This window comes from Tripterygium wilfordii, chromosome 19 (genome assembly GCF_013401445.1).
Source record: "Tripterygium wilfordii isolate XIE 37 chromosome 19, ASM1340144v1, whole genome shotgun sequence".
Classification (NCBI taxonomy): Eukaryota; Viridiplantae; Streptophyta; class Magnoliopsida; order Celastrales; family Celastraceae; genus Tripterygium; species Tripterygium wilfordii.
The window spans coordinates 6710604-6720401 of record NC_052250.1 but is presented as its reverse complement, the minus strand read 5'-3'; positions in this window follow the sequence as shown (position 1 = coordinate 6720401).

Genomic DNA, 9798 nt, shown 5'->3' with positions numbered 1-9798 from the left:
TTTTAAGAGCACTCAATAGAGTACAACGGTCCACATTGATGCTTTGGAGTTGTTCAACTCTCTCCATAGAGGAGCTTTTCACGTTTTTGTGCAATTTGAGACATAACTTGGTGTATTCGCGTCTTTACCTTACGAAACGTGGCACGAAGGCAAAACTAGCAAGTTAGACATTTAAGAGCACTAAATAGAGTACAACGGTCCACATTGATGCTTGAAAATTGCTCAACTCTCTCCATAGAGGAGCTTTTCACGTTTTTGTGCAATTTCAAACATAACTTGGTCTATTCGCATCTTTACCTTACGAAACGAGGCACGAAAGCTCAACTAGCAAGTTAGACTTTTAAGAGCACTTAATAGAGTACAACGGTCCACATTTATGGTTTGGAATTGTTCAACCCTCTCCACAGAAGAGCTTCTCACGTTTTTGTGCAATTTGAGACATAACATGGTCCATTCGCGTCGTTACCTTACGAAACGTGGCACGAAGGAGAAACTAGTAAGATAGACTTTTAATGGCACTCAATAGAGTACAACGGTCCACATTGATACTTTGGAGTTGTTCAACTCTCTCCACAAAGGATCTTTTCACATTTTTGTGCAATTTGAGACATAACTTGGTCTATTCGCGTCTTTACCTTACGAAACGTGGCACGAAGGCTCAACTAGCAAGTTAGACTTTTAAGAGCACTAAATAGAGTACAACGGTCCACATTGAGGCTTTGGAATTGCTCAACTCTCTCCATAGAGAAGCTTTTCACTTCTTTGAACAATTTGAGACATAACTTGGTCTATTCGTGCCTTTACATTACGAAACGTGGCACGAAGTCTCAACTAGCAAGGTAGACTTGTAAGAGCACTCGATAGAGTACAACGGTCCACATTGATGCTTTGGAGTTGTTCAACTCTCTCCATAGAGGAGCTTTTCACATTTTTGTGCAATTTGAGACATAACTTGGTGTATTCGCGTCTTTACCTTACGAAACGTGGCACGAAGGCAAAACTAGCAAGTTAGACATTTAAGAGCACTAAATAGAGTACAACGGTCCACATTGATACTTGAAAATTGCTCAACTCTCTCCATAGAGGAGCTTTTCACGTTTTTGTGCAATTTCAAACATAACTTGGTCTATTCGCATCTTTACCTTACCAAGCGAGGCACGAAAGCTCAACTAGCAAGTTAGACTTTTAAGAGCACTCAATAGAGTACAACGGTCCACATTTATGCTTTGGAATTGTTCAACCCTCTCCACAGAAGAGCTTCTCACGTTTTTGTGCAATTTGAGACATAACATGGTCTATTCGCGTCGTTACCTTACGAAACGTGGCACGAATGAGAAACTAGTAAGATAGACTTTTAATAGCACTCAATAGAGTACAACGGTCCACATTGATACTTTGGAGTTGTTCAACTCTCTCCACAGAGGAGCTTTTCACATTTTTGTGCAATTTGAGAGATAACATGGTCTATTCGCGTCGTTACCTTACGAAACGTGGCACGAAGGTGAAACTAGCAAGTTATACTTTTAAGAGCACTCAATAGAGTACAACGGTCCACATTGATGCTTTGGAGTTGTTCAACTCTCTTCACAGAAAAGCTTTTCACGTTTTTGTGCAATTTGAGACATAACTTGGTCTATTCGCGTGTTTACCTTACGAAACGTGGCACGAAGGCTCAACTAGCAAGTTAGACTTTTAAGAGCACTCAATAGAGTACAACGGTCCACATTGATGATTTGTAATTGTTCAACTCTCTCCACAGAGGAGCTTTTCACGTTTTTGTGCAATTTGAGAGATAACATGGTCTATTCGCGTCGTTATCTTACGAAACGTGGCACGAAGGCGAAACTAGCAAGTTAGACTTTTAAGAGCACTCAATAGAGTACAACGATCCACATTGATGCTTTGGAGTTGTTCAACTCTCTCCATAGAGGAGCTTTTCACGTTTTTGTGCAATTTGAGACATAACTTGGACTATTCGCGTCGTTACCTTACGAAACGTGGCACGAAGGTGAAACTAGCAACTTAGACTTTTAAGAGCACTCAATAGAGTACAACGATCCACGTTGATTCTTTGGAGTTGTTCAACTCTCTCCATAGAGGATCTTTTCACATTTTTGTGCAATTTGAGACATACCTTGGTCTATTCACGTCTTTACCTTACGAAACGTGGCACGAAGGCTCAACTAGCAAGTTAGACTTTTAGGAGCACTAAATAGAGTACAACGGTCCACATTGAGGCTTTGGAATTCCTCAACTCTCTCCATCGACGAGCTTTTCACTTCTTTGAGCAATTTGAGACATAACTTTGTCTATTCGAGCCTTTACATTACGAAACGTGGCACGAAGTCTCAACTAGCAAGGTATACTTGTAAGAGCACTCGATAGAGTACAACGGTCCACACTGATGCTTTGGAGTTGTTCAACTCTCTCCATAGAAGAGCTTTTCACGTTTTTGTGCAATTTGAGACATAACTTGGTGTATTCGCGTCTTTACCTTACGAAACGTGGCACGAAGGCAAAACTAGCAAGTTAGACATTTAAGAGCACTAAATAGAGTACAACGGTCCATATTGATGCTTGAAAATTGCTCAACACTCTCCATAGAGGAGCTTTTCACGTTTTTGTGCAATTTCAAACATAACTTGGTCTATTCGCATCTTTACCTTACGAAACGAGGCACGAAAGCTCAACTAGCAAGTTAGACTTTTAAGAGCACTCAATAGAGTACAACGGTCCACATTTATGCTTTGGAATTGTTCAACCCTCTCCACAGAAGAGCTTCTCACGTTTTTGTGCAATTTGAGACATCACATGGTCTATTCGCGTCGTTACCTTACGAAACCTGGCACGAAGGAGAAACTTGTAAGATAGACTTTTAATGGCACTCAATAGAGTACAACGGTCCACATTGATACTTTGGAGTTGTTCAACACTCTCCACAGAGGAGCTTTTCACGTTTTTGTGCAATTTGAGAGATAACATGGTCTATTCGCGTCGTTACCTTACGAAACGTGCAACGAAGGTGAAACTAGCAAGTTATACTTTTAAGAGCACTCAATATAGTACAACGGTCCACATTGATGCTTTGGAGTTGTTCAACTCTCTTCACAGGGGAGCTTTTCACGTTTTTGTGCAATTTGAGACATACCTTGGTCTATTCGCGTCTTTACCTTACGAAACGTGGCACGAAGGTGAAACTAGCAAGTTAGACTTTTAAGAGCACTCAATAGAGTAAAACGGTCCACGTTGATGCTTTGGAGTTGTTCAACTCTCTCCACAGAAAAGCTTTTCACGTTTTTGTGCAATTTGAGACATAACTTGGTCTATTCGCGTGTTTACCTTACGAAACGTGGCACGAAGGCTCAACTAGCAAGTTAGACTTTTAAGAGCACTCAATAGAGTACAACGGTCCACATTGATGCTTTGGAATTGTTCAACTCTCTCCACAGAAGAGTTTCTCACGTTTTTGTGCAATTTGAGACATAACTACGTCTATTCGCGTCGTTACCTTACGAACCGAGGCACGAAGGCGAAACTAGCAAGTTAGACTTTTAAGAGCACTAAATAGAGTACAACGGTCCACATTGATGCTTTGGAATTGTTCAACTCTCTCCATAGAGGAGCTTTTGTCGTTTTTGTGCAATTTCAAACGTAACTTGGTCTATTCGCAACTTTACCTTACGAAACGTGGCACGAAGGCTCAACTAGCAAGTTATACTTTTAAGAGCACTTAATAGAGTACAACGGTTCACAGTGAGGCTTTGGAATTCCTCAACTCTCTCCATAGAGAAGGTTTTCACGTCTTTGAGCAATTTGAGACATAACTTGGTCTATTCGAGCCTTTACCTTACAAAACGTGGCACGAAGGCTCAACTAGCAAGGTAGACTTGTAAGAGCACTCAATAGAGTACAACGGTCCACATTGATGCTTTGGAGTTGTTCAACCCTCTCCATAGAGGAGCTTTTCACGTTTTTGTGCAATTTGAGACATAACTTGGTCTATTCGCGTCTTTACCTTACGAAACGTGGCACGAAGACGAAACTAGCAAGTTAGACTTTTAAGAGCACTCAATAGAGTACAACGTTCCACATTGATGCTTTGGAGTTGTTCAACTCTTTCCACTGAGGAGCTTTTCACGTTTTTGTGCAATTTGAGACATAACTTGGTCTATTCGCGTCTTTACCTTACGAAACGTGGCACGAAGGCTCAACTAGCAAGGTAGACATGTAAAAGCAGTCAATAGAGTACAACGATTTACATTGATGCTTTGGAGTTGTTCAACTCTCTCCATAGAGTAGCTTTTCACGTTTTTGTGCAATTTGAGACATAACTTGGTCTACTCGCGTCTTTACCTTACGAAACGTGGCATGAAGGCAAAACTAGCAAGTTAGACATTTAAGAGCACTAAATAGAGTACAACGGTCCACATTGATGCTTGGAAATTGCTCAACTCTCTCCATGGAGGAGCTTTTCACGTTTTTGTGCAATTTCAAACACAACTTGGTCTATTCGCGTCTTTACCTTACGAAACGTGGCACGAAGGCAAAACTAGCAAGTTAGACATTTAAGAGAACTAAATAGAGTACAACGGTCCAAATTGATGCTTGGAAATTGTTCAACTCTCTCCATAGAGGAGCTTTTCACGTTTTTGTGCAATTTCAAACATAACTTGGTCTATTCGCATCTTTACCTTACGAAACGAGGCACGAAAGCTCAACTAGCAAGTTAGACTTTTAAGAGCACTCAATAGAGTACAACGGTCCACATTTATGCTTTGGAATTGTTCAACCCTCTCCACAGAAGAGCTTCTCACGTTTTTGTGCAATTTGAGACATCACATGGTCTATTCGCGTCGTTACCTTACGAAACGTGGCACGAAGGAGAAACTTGTAAGATAGACTTTTAATGGCACTCAATAGAGTACAACGGTCCACATTGATACTTTGGAGTTGTTCAACACTCTCCACAGAGGAGCTTTTCACGTTTTTGTGCAATTTGAGAGATAACATGGTCTATTCGCGTCGTTACCTTACGAAACGTGCAACGAAGGTGAAACTAGCAAGTTATACTTTTAAGAGCACTCAATATAGTACAACGGTCCACATTGATGCTTTGGAGTTGTTCAACTCTCTTCACAGGGAAGCTTTTCACGTTTTTGTGCAATTTGAGACATACCTTGGTCTATTCGCGTCTTTACCTTACGAAACGTGGCACGAAGGTGAAACTAGCAACTTAGACTTTTAAGAGCACTCAATAGAGTAAAACGGTCCACGTTGATGCTTTGGAGTTGTTCAACTCTCTCCACAGAAAAGCTTTTCACGTTTTTGTGCAATTTGAGACATAACTTGGTCTATTCGCGTGTTTACCTTACGAAACGTGGCACGAAGGCTCAACTAGCAAGTTAGACTTTTAAGAGCACTCAATAGAGTACAGCGGTCCACATTGATGCTTTGGAATTGTTCAACTCTCTCCACAGAAGAGTTTCTCACGTTTTTGTGCAATTTGAGACATAACTACGTCTATTCGCGTCGTTACCTTACGAAACGAGGCACGAAGGCGAAACTAGCAAGTTAGACTTTTAAGAGCACTAAATAGAGTACAACGGTCCACATTGATGCTTTGGAATTGTTCAACTCTCTCCATAGAGGAGCTTTTGTCGTTTTTGTGCAATTTCAAACGTAACTTGGTCTATTCGCATCTTTACCTTACGAAACGTGGCATGAAAGCTCAACTAGCAAGTTAGACTTTCCAGAGCACTCAATAGAGTACAACGGTCCACATTTATGCTTTGGAATTGTTCAACCCTCTCCACAGAAGAGCTTCTCACATTTTTGTGCAATTTGAGACATAACTTGGTCTATTCGCGTCGTTACCTTACGAAACGTGGCACGATGGCGAAACTAGTAAGATAGACTTTTAATAGCACTCAATAGAGTACAACAGTCCACATTGATGCTTCGGAGTTGTTCAACTCTCTCCACAGAGGAGCTTTTCACGTTTTTGTGCAATTTCAGAGATAACTTGGTCCATTCGCGTCGTTACCTTACGAAACGTGGCACGAAGGTGAAACAAGCAAGTTATACTTTTAAGAGCTCTCAATAGAGTACAACGGTCCACATTGTTGCTTTGGAGTTGTTCAACTCTCTCCACAGGGGAGCTTTTCATGTTTTTTTGCAATTTGAGACATACCTTGGTCTATTCGCGTCTTTACCTTATCAAACGTGGCACGAAGGTGAAACTAGCAAGCTAGACTTTTAAGAGCACTCAATAGAGTACAACAGTCCACGTTGATGCTTTGGAGATGTTCAACTCTCTCCACAGAGGAGCTTTTCACGTTTTTGTGCAATTTGAGACATAACTTGGTCAATTCGCATCTTTACCTTACGAAACGTGGCACGAAGGCTCAACTAGCAAGTTAGACTTTTAAGAGCACTCAATAGAGTACAACGGTCCACATTGATGCTTTGGAATTGTTCAACTCTCTACACAGAGGAGCTTTTCACGTTTTTGTGCACTTTGAGACATAACTTGGCCTATTCATGTCTTTACCTTACGAAACGTGGCACGAAGGCTCAACTAGCAAGTTAGAATTTTAAGAGCACTCAATATAGTACAACGGTACACATTGATGCTTTGGAATTGTTCAACTCTCTCCAAAGAAGAGTTTCTCACGTTTTTGTGCAATTTGAGACATAACTACGTCCATTCGCGTCGTTACCTTATGAAACGTGGCACGAAGGCAAAAATAGCAAGTTAGACATTTAAGAGCACTAAATAGAGTACAACGGTCCACATTGATGCTTTTGAATTGTTCAACTCTCTCCATAGAGCAGCTTTTCTCGTTTTCGTGCAATTTCAAAACGTAACTTGGTCTATTCGCAACTTTACCTTACGAAACGTGGCACGAAGGCTCAACTAGCAAGTTAGACTTTTAAGAGCACTAAATAGAGTACAACGGTCCACATTGAGGCTTTGGAATTGCTCAACTCTCTCCATAGAGGAGCTTTTCACGTCTTTGAGCAATTTGAGACATAACTTGGTCTATTCGTGCCTTTACCTTACGAAACGTGGCACGAAAGCTCAACTAGCAAGGTAGACTTGTAAGAGCACTCAATAGAGTATAACGGTCCACATTGATGCTTTGGAGTTGTTCAACTCTCTCCATAGAGGAGCTTTTCACGTTTTTGTGCAATTTGAGACATAACGTGGTCTATTCGCATCTTTACCTTACGAAACGTGGCACGAAGGCTCGAATGGCAAGTTAGACTTTTAAGAGCACTCAATAGAGTACAACGGTCCACATTGATGCTTTGGAATTGTTCAAACCTCTCCACAGAGGAGCTTTGCACGTTTTTGTGCAATTTGAGACATAACTTAGTCTATTCGCGTCTTTACCTTACGAAACGTGGCACAAAGAATCAACTAGCAAGTTAGACTTTTAAGAGCACTCAATAGAGTACAACGGTCCACATTGATGCTTTGGAATTGTTCAACCCTCTCCACAGAGGAGTTTTTCACGTTTTTGTGCAATTTGAGACATAACGTGGTCTATTCGCATCTTTATCTTACGAAACGTGGCACGAAGGCTCGAATGGCAAGTTAGACTTTTAAGAGCACTCAATAGAGTACAACGGTCCACATTGATGCTTTGGAATTGTTCAAACCTCTCCACAGAGGAGCTTTGCACGTTTTTGTGCAATTTGAGACATAACTTAGTCTATTCGCGTCTTTACCTTACGAAACGTGGCACGTAGGCAAACCTAGCAAGTTAGACTTTTAAGAGCACTAAATAGAGTACAACGGTCCACATTGATGCTTGAAAATTGCTCAACTCTCTCCATAGAGGAGCTTTTCACGTTTTTGTACAATTTCAAACATAACTTGGTCTATTCGCATCTTTACCTTACGAAACGTGGCACGAAGGCTCAACTAGCAAGTTAGACTTTTAAGAGCACTCAATAGAGTACAATTGTCCACATTGATGTTTTGGAATTGTTCAACTCTCTCCATAGAAGAGTTTCTCACGTTTTTGTGTAATTTGAGACATAACTACGTCTATTCGCGTCGTTACCTTACGAAACGAGGCACGAAGGCGAAACTAGCAAGTTAGACTTTTAAGAGCACTAAATAGAGTACAACGGTCCACATTGATGCTTTGGAATTGTTCAACTCTCTCCATAGAGGAGCTTTTGTCGTTTTTGTGCAATTTCAAACGTAACTTGGTCTATTCGCATCTTTACCTTACGAAACGTGGCATGAAAGCTCAACTAGCAAGTTAGACTTTCCAGAGCACTCAATAGAGTACAACGGTCCACATTTATGCTTTGGAATTGTTCAACCCTCTCCACAGAAGAGCTTCTCACATTTTTGTGCAATTTGAGACATAACTTGGTCTATTCGCGTCGTTACCTTACGAAACGTGGCACGATGGCGAAACTAGTAAGATAGACTTTTAATAGCACTCAATAGAGTACAACAGTCCACATTGATGCTTCGGAGTTGTTCAACTCTCTCCACAGAGGAGCTTTTCACGTTTTTGTGCAATTTCAGAGATAACTTGGTCCATTCGCGTCGTTACCTTACGAAACGTGGCACGAAGGTGAAACAAGCAAGTTATACTTTTAAGAGCTCTCAATAGAGTACAACGGTCCACATTGTTGCTTTGGAGTTGTTCAACTCTCTCCACAGGGGAGCTTTTCATGTTTTTTTGCAATTTGAGACATACCTTGGTCTATTCGCGTCTTTACCTTATCAAACGTGGCACGAAGGTGAAACTAGCAAGCTAGACTTTTAAGAGCACTCAATAGAGTACAACAGTCCACGTTGATGCTTTGGAGATGTTCAACACTCTCCACAGAGGAGCTTTTCACGTTTTTGTGCAATTTGAGACATAACTTGGTCAATTCGCATCTTTACCTTACGAAACGTGGCACGAAGGCTCAACTAGCAAGTTAGACTTTTAAGAGCACTCAATAGAGTACAACGGTCCACATTGATGCTTTGGAATTGTTCAACTCTCTACACAGAGGAGCTTTTCACGTTTTTGTGCACTTTGAGACATAACTTGGCCTATTCATGTCTTTACCTTACGAAACGTGGCACGAAGGCTCAACTAGCAAGTTAGAATTTTAAGAGCACTCAATATAGTACAACGGTACACATTGATGCTTTGGAATTGTTCAACTCTCTCCAAAGAAGAGTTTCTCACGTTTTTGTGCAATTTGAGACATAACTACGTCCATTCGCGTCGTTACCTTATGAAACGTGGCACGAAGGCAAAAATAGCAAGTTAGACATTTAAGAGCACTAAATAGAGTACAACGGTCCACATTGATGCTTTTGAATTGTTCAACTCTCTCCATAGAGCAGCTTTTCTCGTTTTCGTGCAATTTCAAAACGTAACTTGGTCTATTCGCAACTTTACCTTACGAAACGTGGCACGAAGGCTCAACTAGCAAGTTAGACTTTTAAGAGCACTAAATAGAGTACAACGGTCCACATTGAGGCTTTGGAATTGCTCAACTCTCTCCATAGAGGAGCTTTTCACGTCTTTGAGCAATTTGAGACATAACTTGGTCTATTCGTGCCTTTACCTTACGAAACGTGGCACGAAAGCTCAACTAGCAAGGTAGACTTGTAAGAGCACTCAATAGAGTATAACGGTCCACATTGATGCTTTGGAGTTGTTCAACTCTCTCCATAGAGGAGCTTTTCACGTTTTTGTGCAATTTGAGACATAACGTGGTCTATTCGCATCTTTACCTTACGAAACGTGGCACGAAGGCTCGAATGGCAAG